Source organism: Triturus cristatus, chromosome 6 (genome assembly GCF_964204655.1).
Source record: "Triturus cristatus chromosome 6, aTriCri1.1, whole genome shotgun sequence".
In the NCBI taxonomy this organism is placed as follows: domain Eukaryota; kingdom Metazoa; phylum Chordata; class Amphibia; order Caudata; family Salamandridae; genus Triturus; species Triturus cristatus.
In genome coordinates, this window is record NC_140589.1 from 439,892,412 (window position 1) to 439,910,318 (window position 17,907).

The following is a 17,907-nucleotide window of genomic DNA, read 5'->3' on the forward strand; positions in this document are numbered from 1 at the left end:
TCGCACAGGTGTTTCTTTGAAGAGGTTAGAGGTAGCACTGCGAGAGCTTGTGCTCCTTCTTTTCCCTTGGTATTGACTTCATATATGACACTGCCACCCGCTTTGGTCTCCGGTTGGATCTTTCGTTCTTTAGTTCTTTTGGGCCTCTGGCCTGATGTACATTTGTCCTCTCTACCTCCCAGCCTTCCAGTCTCCCAGCAACATACTCCCCCATCCCCTCGTGCTTTCAATTGCAGTAAAAGGAATTGGGCTTGCATATGGTGGGGACAGGGGCGAAGGGAGCTGGGAACATCGAATGCCAGAAAGGACTATTAAATCCTGAATCCTTGGAGCCCTCAGAAATGTTGTTGATCTTCTTTCCTGGTGTTCCATGGATCATCCCAGCAGGCTGTGAGCAGCAGGGCTGTAACATTGAAATTTAAATTTAGACTACAGGCTTCTACAAGGTCCAGCTGCTCTGCGCCATGTTTTACTCATGATAAAGGGAGTGTGAGCGCAGAAGTTGTAGTCAGCCGCTGTGGAAAGCATGAAGGTGTTCCTAGAGATATGTGGTGCAATACACTTTCTGAGCTCTTTTCCCATTACTTCAGTTACTGTTTAAATAAATGCTTGCCCAGTACTGCTGTTCAGGGCACAACTAAAATCAGGACAGCAGCAGCATGAGTATCTCTGGACTAGAACATCAGATAGAGCGAATAAGACCATAACAATAGCTTAAGTTACAACGTGTTCTGATAATTAAGAATTGTGGGTGGGGAACACACAGAGTAGCCTGTGGCAGATCAGAGGCTATTATTATCTATATGATCACTATTATATTCTATCTAGCTCTTCTGCTCTTCATAATGTCAAATATTAAATCACTGTGGTGGGGATAGGGAAAGGAAAAATGGAGCTGCAATACAACAAAATCATGAAATTCTTTACTTGCCGGGTGCCTGAGACTGTCTATGCCATCTTGTTTGTTACTTTGAACACCTATATATGGTAGGGTATGAATTGCTGAAACGACATAGATATGGTGATGGAAAATAGTGGTCTAGGACTTTGACTCCACAGGACGCTGAAGTGGTTGGTGGCTACAGCCTAGCGTTCGCAGATCATGACGCTCAGAAATAATGTTAAAGGAATGGCAAGAGCTTCCAGGAATTTCAAGGTCTGTTCAAATATAATGTTGGATTTCTTTAAGGAAAAGAGTCCATATCCGTGCAGAAGTGTCCAAACAGACTTGAAGTTTGTACACTGTTCTTTCACAATTGGCTAAATGTGAAAGCTCAAGCAGCCATTGTTTCATTGCTATTACAGAATTTTGGTGCTAGTGGCACATTATGAGGTTGTTGGCTGCTGCAAGGGTGGTTGCCAACCATGTATTTGTTAGATAGTCAAGCTACGTCATCTAAAACATAAAATATGGACAAATGTACAAATGGGATAATATCAACTGTATTCACAACACACAATGTTGCCCATATTGCTCTCTGGTATGATTGTTTCACTGTGCAATCCCATAAAATATGTAGCATGACACAATTCTTTTGGCCACACCTCAAGAAAATTCAAATTGAAATAAAAGAATTTCAGCTTAGCTATAGCATGATCTGCTAAAAGTAAAGGTCAGTCCTCTCTAGAAAAGTCTTGTTTCAATACTGTTGGTCAATGTTGTCTTGACACACGCTGGGTAGGTTCTAAAAATAAGTCAATGATAAGGCCTCCATAGAGTCCAGGCACAACCCCAGGATAGGACGCCCAAACCGAATGATAATTTGTCACAGACGTTTTTAGCAGTGGCAGAAGCGATCCTAGACATCTTTTGATTCAGTACAGGAGCAGTCAATATTTCCATTAGTGTCCTTCCTCTAGTCCCTACTCAGACTAGTTAATCAATGATTTTGTAAAGCCGACCTTGGATTAGGTGGTCTGGGGTAAGGCTCTCTTTCTCTGAGCAAGAGGGCAGTTGAGTTAGTGTAACACCTATTTGAACACATGTATGTGCCAAAAGGGTGCTAGTCAGTGTGAGAGCAGGTTTACATTTAGTCATTATCTGCATCTTATTTAACATGGTAAGCATCATTTTTATGATTGGTATCTTTTCTTATGTGTGGGAGGTGCATTGTGAATAAACTTGCAAGATTGGTTCTGGAAAAACTAAACAGTACACCTATAAATCTATTGTCACAGGGTGATTTATAAGTGGGCAGAAACTAGATGGGTTCAGATGTCTTCCTCCGCTAGATTCTTTTCTTACTAGGACAAAATGTAGACTTAAGGACTTTTATGATGTCATCTTCAGATCCTAGTATGGATCTGCACTCCAGATTATATAGCTCGTCATAATAGAATGCAAATGTTTCTGTATTGTTGAGGGGATGGGGTTTGAGGTGTCATTGTTTCTCACGGATTGTGGATATAGAAATTTGAGATTCCCTTTGGTGCAATTATGCCACAAGCAATCTATCTGTTTTCTCACCAAATAAGTTAATAATGCTTTAATTTGGTCAGTAACCATTCTGTAAAATAAGAGGGAAAGGATTAAAGGATCTGTGACTTCTTGTCAGTTAAACCTCAAAGTGGGATGAGAGTCTTAATTGTACTGTGCAGTCTGGGACTCTACTGCACGCTCTGCTGTCTGTTAAACTGCGGTTTTACACTCCCCATAATGAGTCTATTTCAGGTGGATTAGCAGAGTCTCCTCATAATGAGTCTTCTTCAAATGGCATTTCAGGCTGCCCATGGGGTTTGGGCTGATGAGGTAGATCTTGTATTCACTTCTGTCTATGTCTCAGTATAGGATCAGAAGATCGTTTATTACCAGGGTGCTTATTGGCAGTGGAGGGCATTGCTAATGGGTGGGTAGGTGAGAAATTAGTCTAGGTCCAGATTAGTTTGTATTGTGGAGTGATCTGTTATACAGCTATCAATTTTTTGACAGGCCTCTACACCCAACAGTATCCCCCCTGTAGTCAAATATTATCTATGCAGAAGGATGTGCTGTTGGAGTAAGAGAGAAAAGTATATTTGTTTCCTGTCGGGTGTCTATTAAGATGTTTTCTCTGGAGAGAAAGTGTCTTTTATGCATATTCAGGGAATAGATCCATTAAAAACTGAAGTCCTGTAGAGGGTTTCAAATCTTACAATGACATGCCTGCCCTCCTCATCCATCCAAGTGTCAAGGATAGAATTTGGCAATGAATTTAATATCAGCAAAACTACCTCTCACTTTTGTGAGCAGCTGGAGGTCCAGAGGGGCATTCGCTGTCACGAGGCAGTAAAGATACTTCTGACAAGTGTGCCCACCCAGTCGCTCCGCAGTTTCATTGATTCAGTCACTGAGAAATGTGTCTCTTTCAGGATGGCAATGTTGACATGCTTTGTGTTCAACAACTGTGAAACTTTCTAGAGTTTCATATGGGGGAGCATACCATTTACATTTAACAAGATTATCTTTAGGGATTTGGTTGTCGGTGGTGATGTAGTCCTATACATTACTGTCCGTCTTGTTGAGGTTCTTTGTTATGCAGTCAAGGTTTTTTTGAGAGATCAGTAGATAAAGGCTTGGAATGTATGGACTAGTTCCAAAGTGTTGGAAAGGAAAAGGGGTTCTGCCAATGCATTCAGTTGTAAGAGACCATGGGGTCTATACCTTTAGACTATCAGCACCCAGTAGATATCAAGCTGTGGCAGATGTACTATTAGGTTAAGGAACAAGGAGGTGGGGGTAGAGAAATGTGGAGAATGAGCTGGGTAGCTTGGTTGATGAAACTTTAATCTAACTTGGTCTGACTCCTACGAAGTGGACCGGGGAAGTCCCAAGACTGTTTAATTTAGTTGAACATTATCACTCAAGAGGGTGACAATTGTCGCTTGCATTAATACTAGCTCCTGGGTGTGGGAACAGAATAAAGGATGGGTGAAGTTTATATGTAATGGATAAACAAAGTTGTGCCCAAAGTTTGTAACTGTAGCCGGTGTAAACACAATGTGAAGTGGAGTGAGATTGATCTGGCCTTGGGGTCCACTATTGGTTCTTGCTCTCAGACCAGTAGACCAGTAGTGTGTAGGCCTTGGAGTCTCAGAGACCCCTCTGAGAGAGTCCACTGTGTAAAGGAAACCTCTCACTACAGAGATGGGGAAATGAACCACTTCCCCTGGGATCACAGCTTACTGGACTTTGGAAGCAGCCATGACTCGTCTACCGGTTTGTGTCCCTATCACCCCCCTCCTCTTTCCATGCTGTGTCTCTCACCCTCCCCTCCTCTTTCCCTCATTCGTTCTCTGTCTACTTCCCCTGCTCCTACCCCCCCACTGAATCTCTCCCCTTGCCTGCTTTTTCCCTTATGTATATGTCCTTATTGTTTGTTTCGACCTTACATATAACTATGTTGCCATGCTCTAATAACTGTGTAACCTTTATAACGATGTAACCTGCAACTGTGGTTTGATACTCATGTAAAGCGCTCTGATACCTCCGGGTCTAGCCAGCGCTATATAAAACCTTTAAAATAAATAAAATAAAAAAAAGACCACACCCGAGTTTAGAATGTGATCAAAGGAGAATAAAGTAAGTTCCATTGTGTTTCCATATCAGAATATATTAGGAAAGGGTGGAGGGGTTTGTTGTTCTTCTGGGGTCGAATGGATTTATCAAAGTGATAGAGGAAAAAACGTATATCAAATGTCTCATAGCGCACAAGAGTCTTAGTTGTACTTTAATTGTAGGACAAAATGGGGGTGGGGGTGTAATATGGTGATTAATGACAATACAAGAAAGTCACTCAAGAGTTATATGGAAAAACGTGTCTGTGATAACTCTATCTATTTAGGTCTCCTCACCAATCTTCAAAGAGGAACTGGATTCATCCTGACAATGGCCAATAATTATACAATTCGATAGACTGCTTCTTTGTCAGATGGTACTCTAGATTTCCCCGGTTGCCTTTTCATGTTGCTCTGTCTGGGTCAACAACAAGCCTCGCGTTTCAGGTCCCAATGGCTAAATCATCTAGAGCAGGTTCTCCAAAGTCCATCCTGGAGAGCCAGATCCATTCCAGATTTTTAGCATAACCCCATTTAGATATATGAAGTTATTTTAAAATCTGGCGAGGACCAACTTTGGAGAATCCTGATCTAGAGGTTAAAATCAATTTTGAGATCTTTAGGTTCCAGCTTTTTAACTGTCTTCCCATCTATAATAAGGATGAGGATCGCTGGCTCTAGCATTTCATATTTAACATTACACTGCTTCAATCTTGAGCAGAGTACCAGCAACCATTTCCTCTGGACACTGGTCTCATCAACAAAGGTCTGTATGAGCATGTCTCAGGTAGTAATTATATAAGATGGGTCCTGTCTTTTTCTTGACTTCTCTGGAGAATCATTTTGATATGTTGGTGCCTCACAAGGTTGGCAATAATAGGTTGTGATTTTTCGTCACAGTCTGGTCTCCGATGCCATATCCGATATGCTCTCCGGAACTTCAAAGGCACTGTGAAATGAAGGCAAAGGAGTTGGGGGAATAATCTGTTAAAAACATTGGGGCTAATTTATGTGGTGCCAGATGGGGCTAACTCCATCAGGGTGACAGGGTAAATTATTCTGTCACCCAGACAGAGTCCCCACCTACCAAATTTAGAAATGAGCCGGTTGTGTCAATGTAATATTGCCATAGAGAGCCATACGGCAAACTTACAAAAGCCTTTTTATTTTAAGAAAGAAAACCCCAAAGCAGGATTTTCTTTTGGAATTTATATAAAAAACAATGCTCCACTTTTTAGTGCGCCTTACCTCCAGGTTTTTCTTGGTGGTGGCAGACATTGAAAATTGGCTCTATGTCTGGCCAACTAAATTATGTGAGAGGACACATAGCCAAAACCTCCAATGGCCCTTACTCTGTCGGGCGGTTCACTGATAGAATATCGATGGCAAAAACATTGATGGTAAAAATATTGAAAAAAATATAAGATTGTAAAAATATCGACTCCCTATACTTAAACAGATAAGTACAAAAATATTGAATCAAAAATATTTAAGTTAAAAATATAGATGTAAAAAGTATCGATTTAAAAATATAAATAAAATAAAATAATATATATTAAATATATAAAATATTAATATTAGCTTTAACAAAATAGATTACATTTAATATGCATTTTAACTAAATATAAAAATTAAACTTAATTAAAAAATATAACCATTCAAACATAATTTATTTAAAAAAACATGCACATATATGTACTTTAAAATAATGTATTAACTATTATCTTTATTTAATTTTTACACTTTTAAATTATATAAAAATAAAATATATACATATATCGATAATTTAAAATTAAAAAAAATCTATAATTAATTAAAGCATTAAACTATTAAAACAAAATGAAAACATACATTTTGCAATACAATAAATACAACAATAGGGAAAATGTTGGATAGCGAAATAATTACATTTACTATTCCAACCACAATAAGTGCAACAGTAGGAAAAATGTTGGATAGCGGAGGGGTAAAAATTACTTTTCCCACTCCAGTGAGTGCAACAGTAGGGAAAGTATTGGATATCGGAGGGGTAATAATTACTATTCCCACTCCAGTGAGTACAACAGTACAGAAAGTGTTGTACAGCAGACAAACAAAAGTTACTAATAACATTTAAACAATAAAAAAAGTCTTAAAAATAAATAAACAATATTTAAAAAATATACAATTAAATATATTAAACATATAAAAATAACATATATTATAATGTTAATTACATATAACAAAAAGGTACAAATATTATATAAAATAAATTAATAAATACATTTATAAACAATATTTATTTAAAAGGAGAAAATATTAACAAACCAACAAATTATTTAAAACATAAATGTATTTATTTTGTTTCCTAACCTATAACACCACACAAATAAAAAAGACATCAACATTTTTATTTACATTTATTTCCATAATTAACGTAATTAATAATGAATTTCAAACACATCATTAATAAAAAAAGATAAACATTCATTGAGTACACATTCTTTAACACTATACTATCCACAACACACACCTACAATTAATTTCACAATTACCATAAGTAATTACTAATTAATTAATTTATATTAATTAACAACTAATTAATAATTCATCAATAAATTACTATCCACCCTTACCATTTACACCTATAAACACCACAACACACACCTAAAATAATTACACAATTACCATAATTAATTACTAATTAATTAATTTAAATTACTTAACTAATTATTAAACAATTATTAATTAATTAATGTACTCATTTAACACTATAGCATCACAATTAAACAAATATTAATAAATAAATATTATTCAATAAATGTTATTTAATTAAATTACTTCCCACCCTATTCCCCTATAAACCCACAACCTGCTACAGAACTAAAAACGCAAAATTCAATAAAAATAAAATAGTAACTACTATAAATAATCAATACATTTTCTATAATTAAATTACTTCCCATCCTATTTCCCTATAAACCCACGACCTGCTACGGAACTAAAAACTCAAAATTAAATTTAAAAAGAATTAATAACTACTAAAGTTTTAACACATTTAATAAAAATACAAACAGACCGGCGGCAGACATCCGCCCGCCCTTGAAGCCCTGGAGACCGCCGGTCCGATTAGCATTGAGGTCATGACCGCAGCGGTGTGATTGTCCGCCCCCCACTTTTCCGCCAGTTGCAGTCCGCCCACATGCCTGGCGTGCGGAGCTTGACCGCTACAATTGTGGCGGATCAGGGCCAAGCACCGCCGGCACGATTATGATGCCGGCGGTAGCCAGCTTTCCGCGGCGGTGGAACCGCCATGGGAAGGCATGCGGAGAATGTCTCCGGGGGTCCATTGCGGACCCCCAATGGGTTGGAGGGGTGTGTGGGTGCACTGGGGGGTACCCATGGTACCCCGCTACATGTCCCTGTACCAGGTGGCAGGCACTGTGCAGCATTGTGATTGGCCTAGGGGAGGGAGCCTGGCTGCCTGCTTCCTGTTCCTGCCAGAGGAAAGGAGGAGAGCAGGAGCAGTGAAGACACGAGACCCGGGCCAGTGGAAAGGTAAGTTTAATTTCTTTCTTATAATTTTTTTTTTAAATAAACCACCCCCATATTACCTCCCCGCCCCCTCCCCCGCGATCCATGAAGGCTGGGACTGGGCATTGGGCCCAGAGAGGGCAACTGACAGGCTGACCAGTCAGGCATTAATATGCTCCAGCAGAGACAAGTTTGTTTCAGGCCTCTTCCCAGTACGTCAAACATCCATTAGGATAGCTGATGAAGTATGGCAGCTGCACCCTTAGAACCTTGCTCCCAATTTTTGAGTCACACTGCTACAGCAGCAGTCATCAGTCCTCTGTGGTCTCAGAAATTCACATCCTCCAGGCTGAAAGTCTGTTGCTGGCTCAGATATTGTGGGTGTGCATCTAGTCTGTCTGAGAGAGAGGTGGCTGATACTTATCTGCAGCTCAGCAATGCAGTACGATGTTGTGCGAATCAAAGGTCGGTCAAGTTCAGGCAAAGCAAGTAGTGCTAGTTTTGGGAAGATCACTGTCCCGGGTTTGGTCACTTCTGTGTACAGCCTACAAAATGATATAGAGCACTTGATTCTTAAATTTATAGGCAAGGCCAGCTTTAGGGTGCTGACCTGGAGCGGGGGGGCTGACCTCAGGGGGGGTTGCTGTGTTTAGCAATAATGTACGATTTAAAAGCACCTGCGGCAGAGTTTCTTGTACATTCAGCTTTAGGCAGTAATAAAAGTGTTAATGATAACTCTTGTGAATAATGTTCCTGCTAGAGAGAGAGAACAGAGTTTTGTCTAGGGGCAGTTTTGACTCACTATAAAGTAGTGCAGGGGGTTAATAGGGGATCTACGACAGCTTCGACACCCAAGACCCTGCCGCTATGCCCACCACCGCTGCAAGCAACCACGCTGCACCCCAACAGATCGTGCTCAACTGGACTCCGCTCACCACAGACAACACTCTCAAGACCATGAAGAGCATCCACTCAAGAGCCCCATCGTATCCTTGCTTGTACCACATCTTACAGCAGCTGCCTCCATCTTCCCCCCAGCTTCGCCGCACCATCAACTGCTGCAAAGAAACCACCACCTTCCTCGATGACTGGAAACATGCAGAGATCAACCTCCTCCTGAAGAAACCCTCCGCTGACCCGACAGACCTCAAGAACCTCACACCCATCTCCCTCCTCCCCTTCCCAGCAAACGCATTTGCGAAAGCCATCAATTCCCAAATCTCTGAGTTCATTAAAGAGAACCATGTCCTGGACACCTCCCTAATCCATCTTCCAAAGCAACCACAGCACGAAGCCTGCACTCCTCGCTGCCACCGATGACATCAGCTCCCTCCTCGACCAGGGCAAAACAGCAGCTCTCATCCTTTGGACCTCTTGGCTGCCTTCGACACAGTCTCCCACCGCACCATAATCACGAGACTCCACAACGCTGGCATGTACAACAAGGCACTGGACTGTATCCACTCCTTCATGGCGGCTGAACACAGCGAGTCAGACTACCTCCATCCCTCTCAGAACTGACAGAGATCAGCTGCTGAATGCCCCAGGGTTCCTCCCTGAGCCCCGCCCTCTTCAACATCTACATGGCTCCCCTCGCAGCCATCATCAGAAGCCACAAATACAACATCATCTCCTATTTAGATGACACTCAGCTGATCATCTCCCTCACCAACGATTCCACGGCCACCAGAATCAACTTTCACAATGGAAGGAAGGCAGTTGCTACCTGGATGCAAGACAGCTGACTCAAGCTCAACTCGTACAAGGCCGAAGTATTCATCCTGGGACCCACCCCCTCAGCCTGGGATGACTTCTTGTGTCCCGCTGCACTAGCAATTCCTCCCACCCCTACGGACCACGCATGCAACCTTGGCATCATACTGGACTCATCACTCTCAGTGAACCGCCAATTCAACGCAGTATCCTCTTCATGTGTCCACATGCTCAGTCTGCTTCAAAAGGCATTTAGACGACTCCCCACAGAGTCCAGAAAGATGGTTACCCATGCTCTCATCACCAGTACACAACTATGACAACGCAAACTACGCTGGTGTCACCCAGAAACAGCTCAGGAAACTACAGAACGTCCAAAATTCCACAGCCAGACTGGTTCTCGACATCCCCTGCCTGCTGCAGTCACATGATACACCACCTCCAATATCTCCGCCGGCTCCCTATCAACTAAATAATCCCTTTTAATCTCCTCACACATGATTACAAGGCTCTCCATGACGCACGACCAGAATATCTGAACCACCGCCCTACTTTCCACACACCCACTAGACAACACTGCTCCGCCGAACTCGCCCTGCCCTCTGACCCATGGATCCATATGACCAGAACAGGAGAAAGATCCTTCTCCTACCTCGCCACCAAGACCTGGAAAAGCCTGCCCCTCCACCTCAGGCAATTCGCTGTACTGACCCAGTTCAGGAAGGACCTCTTTGACTATACCTCCACACCCACTCGGAGCAGCAGCCCCCCCAGCCCCCTCCCTCAACGCCTTAAGACCCTCACAGGTGAGTAGCTACGCATCACAAACCCCTAATTGATTGATTGATTGATGGTATATGCCTACTGCAAAGACCAGAACTGTATTTTATGTGGATAGATTAGTTGACTAGTAAAGCCAGCTCTTTACAACATATTAAATGTATTTGAAAGAGGAGCTATGGAGGGATGAGAGGCACTTTTTCCGGGCGGTAGGGAGGGAATCCGAGGAGGAGAGTATATGGGGGTGGGGTCGCCCAAAGAAATTGCTGCACCACCAGCGCTATAGCTGGCCCTGTTCGCAGGATCAGTTCCTGGATGTCCCTGACACTTGGAGCTTAGGCAAAGAGAGCGACGGTCTTGGGCATGTCTTGGCTTTGCCTCTGCTTTACATGTTTTTGTTAAAAGAAAATATCTTCAAATCAGCCGCAAATTATTTAAAAGCGTGCTGCCTTGCTAATACTGAATACTAATGCTAATAGCGGCATGAGTCATGCCCATTTCCGAAGCTTTTCCCAGAACTAATCTTTCTAATGTTTTCGTTAGGTAAAAAAACTATTGTGTATTCCGAGATATATTCTAATTGAATATTCATGCAATAGCACTTCTTTTAGAGAGCTTGGGTCTGCACATCTAGTACAGTGCCAACTATAGCAAAAACGGGCCCGCATTGCTAGATACTGTTGTAGAAGGCAGAATTTTTGCCTTAGCTGTATTTGCAAAGTTGAATTTGGTATGCAGGAAAGAACTGTGAAGGGGCTACATTTTTCTTGATCAGCTATTTGATAGCTTGTCAAGAAAGGGCTCCTACCTGTGCATTAAGGAAGGCAGAACATGTAATATAACCTCATTAAATAATGGAATGATCAGAGGGTCAGAAAGCATCTTAATTGTTCTTCACAAAGCAAATTTGAGAGAGGCTGCCTTTGGTCTAATACTAGCTAGCTGGAAATATTGGCCAACCCAATTGTGAAACCTGACCCGTATTTACTTATATGTTGGCACCCTTGCTACTGGTTGCCCACACAAATACCTACTCCTTGGCTTTATAGTTGTCATTCCAAAACTAGGACATTTGTTTCATTAGTGATAATTCTCATCATGTTTGATTTGCAATACAGGTGAAAACTAGATAAGTGGTGTAGGCCTACACTGGTCATGTCCCACAGGACTGTGGCATCTACAACTGAAGGGTCGCGCAAGTTTAAAACATAGACTAAACAGCAGGGCAGCCTATATGTACCTTTGCTTTCAGACCCTGTATGTATAGATCCTTGGATGAAGAGCTGTGCAAGCAGTGATTTGCATTTGGACCCATATTATGTTATAGAGTTGATGGATTGCACTTAAGAAAATGGGACCAAGTACACAATCTTGTAATTTGGTTCATTATATTGTTCTGTCTATGTTATCAAAAGCTGGTTTAAAAGGCGTGGGCTGAGAGTAGGGTGTAATAGCTAGTGACACTGTGCTGATTTACAGAAAAGCACATACATAAAGCAATAATTGTGTCAGTCCTGGATCCCGACTAAAAATTGGGCAACAATTAGTTTTTGTGACCTCAATTATTCAATTCAGAATGTAGCATCTTGACATTAAACTTTACCTCTATGCCTAGTAAGGAAAACATCAGTTACAACGCAGTCATTACAACGACCTACCTTTACAACACAACTGTTACAACGCAACTGCCTTTACATCGCATGCCATTACAATGCATGCCATTACAACGCATGTCACTACAATGCATGCCATTACAATGCCTGCAATTACAACGCATGCCATTACAATGCATTATATAGTAAGTAATGGAGGTTTTTTAAGTATTAGGGTGGGTGTGGGTTTTGGGGTTCATGGGAATAGTAATTTTTACCCCCACACTATCCAACACTTTCCCTACTGTTGAACTCACTGGAGTGGGAATAGTAATTTGTACCCCTACACTATCCAACACTTACCCTACTGTTTCCCTAAATGTATTTTGCGTTGTAATGGTATGCGTTGTAATGGTATGCAATGTAATGGAATGCGTTTTAATGGTAGTTTAAAAAAAATGCGCTGTAAAGGCATGCGTTGTAAAATCATGCAATGTAATGGTAGTTGTAATTGCAGGCGTTGTAACGTCATATATTCCCTTGTAAAGCTATCACCCTTTAGTAAGCACTTCTTAAAATAAATCATAGACCTCTTTTCCTCTGCCTCCATTTAACACCCATCCCAACTCTGAGGCTTCAACATTTCTGACAACTCCAACATGAAGTGCATTAAGGAAACTACCTACCTATTTCGTAACATGCTGGAAACAAAAGAACTCCTCAATAACACAACCCATTCCAAAGCGTCACACTGCCCCTCATCTTATCTTTGTCCCTCAGTATCTACTTCCAGACATCCATAGCCCTGCACTCGAACAATAAGTTTGACATCCTTCTCACCAATGATTATATTCCAACTCAGCATTAAGTACAATGAAAAAGAGGAAAAATAACTTTCCAGGGATAAGAAAAAAAAACATTTATTTGGAAGAAATCCATTAAGAACTAAACAACTTAGCAGAAAACCTCCAGCGTGCCAGAGATATGACAAATCTCACATGCTACAACACCACTATGGGAACTCATGTCAGACATTATTCTCTACTGAAATTCCAAAGGCAAAGCCCTCAAGGCCCTAGTACACTCAAGAACCTAACAAAAATAAACACACTGTACATAAATTGGAGAAGAAATGGAGAAGATCAAAATTCTTGTATAAATCCAACCTACTCCAAACATTCTGCTCTGATTTCTGTTCCCTCATTATCACAGATAAAGTATCGCACTACATAAACACTGTCAGTGAGTCAACCAAAATAAGCAAAGCCCTCTCAAGGCTATAAAACACTGCACCAGTCCTCTTTTAGACCCAACAGCCCCTGCCTCAGTTGGCTAATGTAATACCATCAACCACTTCTTCACCAAGAAGACTGGCAAAATCAGACTCATATTGTTACCAAATCCATGGCTCCTCCCTTCAAACTATTCCCCATCATCTCAAAACAAAATGGACCTGTTCCAGTCTAAACCTAAAACCACAAAAATTACTCCGACAGACCATCATGTGGTCAGAGACAAGAAAGTCCTTAGATTCGAAGAGGGAAGTGTCCAGTGTGAGGATAGGTGTCTAACTTCACCCAAAGGTGAGGAAAGGAGGCAATTCCTTTTTGTTTAGTTACCCTCACACACCCTAGTGGTGTCAAGCTTCATCATCGGGTCACCCCGACACCTAAAAGTCGGGGTGGGCTCAACCACAGTTTTGGGAGCTTTTAGCGATAAGTGAAGACCAGGGGGAATTAAAGATAAAAAAGCTCAGACAGATTCCCGGTTTCCCTTTATTCTTGGGTTTGTCAGGGTTGTTAAAAATCTAAAAAATAGGGTCTGTAGGAGAGTTATGGTCCTATGACCCTAGTGCCAACATGTTTCAGTCCACAGGCGGCCTTGTAGGTCCTGGACTTTCTTCAGGGCAAAAGTGATCCACTCTGGGGGGACAGGAAAGGGAGTTTCCTAACCTGTCAGGTTATAAAGGGCAGAGTAGCTGCTCCCCGATGCCTACAAGTCGGAGTGGGCTCAACCACAGGGTTGGGAGCTCTTAGCGATAAGTGAAGACCAGGGGGAATTAAAGATAAAAAATCTCAGACAGATCCCCGGTTTCCCTTTATTCTTGGGTCTGTCAGGGTTGTTAAAAATCTAAAAAATAGGGTCTGTACGAGACTTATGATCCTATGACCCTAGAGCCAACATGTTTCAGTCCACAGGCTGCCTTTTTGGTCCTGGACTTTCTAAAGGGCAAAGGTGATCCACCCTGGGGGGACAGGAAAGGGAGTTCCAGTCTCAACCTACACATGAATTTCTCCAGTATCCTGAGCTATCTCGAGGCAACTTCCAGAGAAGACAATACCCTTCCTTCATCCATTATATTATAGCTACAAGGAGAGGCCCTCACAATCTTTCTTCATCTAGGTTAATGCCTCCATAAATCATAGAACATCTCCACACACCCGTAAGACAAGTCAGGTCCTTCTCCACCTAAAGAAACCATAGCTTGATCCAGCCAACCGATTCTATTTCTGCCCTATTACCCACTTTCCAGTCAAAGGAAAAATTATTGAGAAAGCAGAAAACATTATTGAGAAAGCAGCCCAACCCAACTACAGGAGCATGACAGCAAAAATAATCTTCTACAGGGCCGCCAAGCAGGCTTCATATCACGCTGCAGCACTGAAATATGCACAAGACAAGTAGTTGAGAATGCCATCCTCCTCAGTAACAGGAACGACCCCTTTCTACTGGTTCTTCTTGACCTCACTTCAGTCTTCTATGCTGTTGACAATCCAGCTATGATCAAGACCTTGCACTACGCTGCAGTTTATACTCAGTAAAATTAAAGATAGTCAAGACAAGATTTTAGGGGGCCTGATCAATAGATTTTATACCTTTACCTGTTTTAAAAAAAATCAATTTATGGCAGGCTTAAAAAGAGAAGATTGCAGCCAGTTTTTGTAAGAATAAGGGCCCTTCAATACGAGACAGAGAGAAGGTGGGATGTGTGCTTGCGCACCAAATGTCTGACAGTAAGGATAGGGCTTGATCCATTCTATCAGGTAATGATGGATCAGTGTACACCCATCCACAGGCAATTGCGGAACAATTTCTGCTTTTTATCAGGAACTTTATAACCAGGACAAGCTTTCAATGCAAAGGGTTTTCTGCAATACCTTCAGGGTTGCAGATTGCCTGCTCTGAGGGAAACGCATGCTTCTGCCCCCTAGATAGATATTGACCTTACCACAATTGAGGCAGCTTTTTTTCATTACCCTCAGGTAAGGCGGAAGGGGAAGAAACTGTTCAATTGGAATTTTAAAAAGTATTTAAGGATCTTATTGCCTCTTCTTGTTCTGTGTTATTCAACATATAGAGGCTGGTTGTGAATTGCCTGACTCTTGGAACATAACTAATATTATATTTGTTTAAAGAAAACTAAACCATCAGATGTACAAGGCTCATATCGTCCTATATCTCTAATCAATGCCAATGCACAGGAATTTGCAAAAGAATTTAAAAATTCGACTTGCTCCTCTCTTGTCTGACCTTGTTTTGCAACACCAGCATGGTTTTATACCTGGTCGGGACACTCCCTCTCATGTTAATTAACCCTGGGTGGCTAACTACGCTACGCGCGCGCGTAGTTTGCGTAGTTTGTGCTACTCCGCGCTACGCGAATTGCACGTAGCACAGTGCAAAAACGGGTAGCGTAGCGTAGTTGGCATTTTTTGCTCGCTCGCGGTCCTCAACGTCAAGTTCGCGACCGCGAGCGAGCAAAATGACCTCCCGGCGAGACTTTTTCCTCGTTCGCGATCAGCAACATCAAGTTGGCGATCGCGAGCATGGAAAATAAACCTCCCGGCAAGATTCTCAACGCGGGGAGGTCAGGTTTCTCATTGCGAGTGGTCACATATGCTCACGACCGCTCGCGATGAGAAACTACCAGTCCCCTTTGAGAAAGCTGCCGCTCGAGTAAAAATCTACTCAAGCGGAAGAAAACGACAGCTCGCACTGTGCGAGATGCCGTTTTCAATGATTGCACAGTGCGTACAAGCATCCGGCACTGTGCAATCATCCCGAACAGCTCACTACGCAGTTCGCGTAGCGCTACGCATATCTCGCGTAGTGCGAAGTGCACTTCGCGTAGCTACGCGTAGCGCTACTACACAAACTACGCCAAGGGTTAATGTTAATACTGCTGTTGCTGCATTCAATATTGCCCAGAAGTCTGGTTTAAGAAAGGGTATGATAGTTTTAGTTGCTGAAAATGCATTTGATTGCATAGTGTAGAACTGCCTGTGGGCAACGATGGTAGCTTTTGGTATTGGCGACCACTTTTGCAAATGGGTACAACCGTTATACAGGTACCCTAGAGCTCAACTGGACTACTCTGTGACAGCTTCTATACCCGTTCAGGTCTATTGTGGCACAAAGCAGGGGAGTCCTTTATCACCTCCTTTATTTGCTCTATTTATGTAGCCATATTTGCATTTACTGCATTGGAATGAATGAATTTAGCCTATCATTTCTGGTGACTGTGAACTTAAAATCAGAGGTTATGCTGAAGATGTGTCAATTTACTCCTCCAATCCATTAGCCATCCTCGATTCTATTTGCTCTGGTAGGTTCTGACTTACTTTTTTGTTTACAAAATGAGTCAAATCTATCTACGGATCTGCCAGTACAGGGTCACCATTAGTCCTAGTCTTGCAGATGAGTGGAGTAAGGTGCTGTCTGAAGAAATTGCACCCGCGAAAATGTCGAAACTTCCGTGATCTGCAGCGGAACGGAATTCCGGGGCATGAGGTAATTAAACCTCACCAGGAAGTGTGACCAGGAGGCTGCTTTCTCCTCATCTGCTGCTCTGATCGGCCTCTGACCCTTATAAACAAGAGGCATGTGAACTCACATTGAAGCCCCGGTCTTTGTATCCATGAGTTTCTCGAGCGCAATCCCTGTGTAGTTCCTGTGACCAGGAGGCTGCTTTCTCCTCATCTGCTGCTCTGATCAGCCTCCTAGACCCTTTATAAACAAGAGGCATATGAACTCGCATTGAAGCCCTGCCCATTTGGAAACTCCCCACACACACTATTGGTATGCAACGTCTTCCCGCCATTTCTCCACTATGATGGACAGCTCACTCAAGGGACCTAGGCACCATTCGGCGTAGTGGCATAGTTACAGACACACATGGTCACTGGAGACAACTTTTCTGTCCCTTTACGCAGCTGTAGTGTAGGAAAAAGCACTATAAATCTACCCAACGAGGTAGCACTTACTGATTAGCCAGTAGAAAGTACTCCAGCTGAGTAGAGGAATTGCACAAAACGGTGGCATCTTCTTTGATAAATATGCAGGGCAGGATTCATTCTGGCACAATGCTCGTCTGCCCCTTACAACGGGCGCAGCAAAATCTCCGCGAGCACGCGAAATTCCGCGTGTTCACGGAGATTTCTTGCCGTTTCGCCGAATTTCGCAGAAGGCAACCCCGCAAATTCCGCCCACCCCTAATTTTTGCAATAACTGGCTAGATGTCCGCTAACTGCCTGAAGTTGAATGTAGGCAAAACAGAGGTGATTATTTTTGGGAACAACCCCAACCTCTGGGCTCCAGCATGGTGGCCCAGTGATCACAGAGGATAATCTAGAAGCAAGTATTTTGCCATACAATTTAAAATCTTGGTTTATTAAAAATATAGGGTGATAATTTGATACAAGGGTAGGGTCTTTATTACGTTTGGGTAAAACAATAATTAGAACCTCAGTAAAAGAACCGGTAGTAGTTCCCGTAG

General features: G+C 42.2%; 1 protein-coding gene across 2 annotated transcripts in view; it reads left to right on the plus strand.

The window, feature by feature from the left end:
• Window positions 1–17,907, plus strand: part of TINAG (tubulointerstitial nephritis antigen) — an 806,666-nt gene that overhangs the window by 416,234 nt on the left and 372,525 nt on the right. The window lies entirely within an intron of this gene.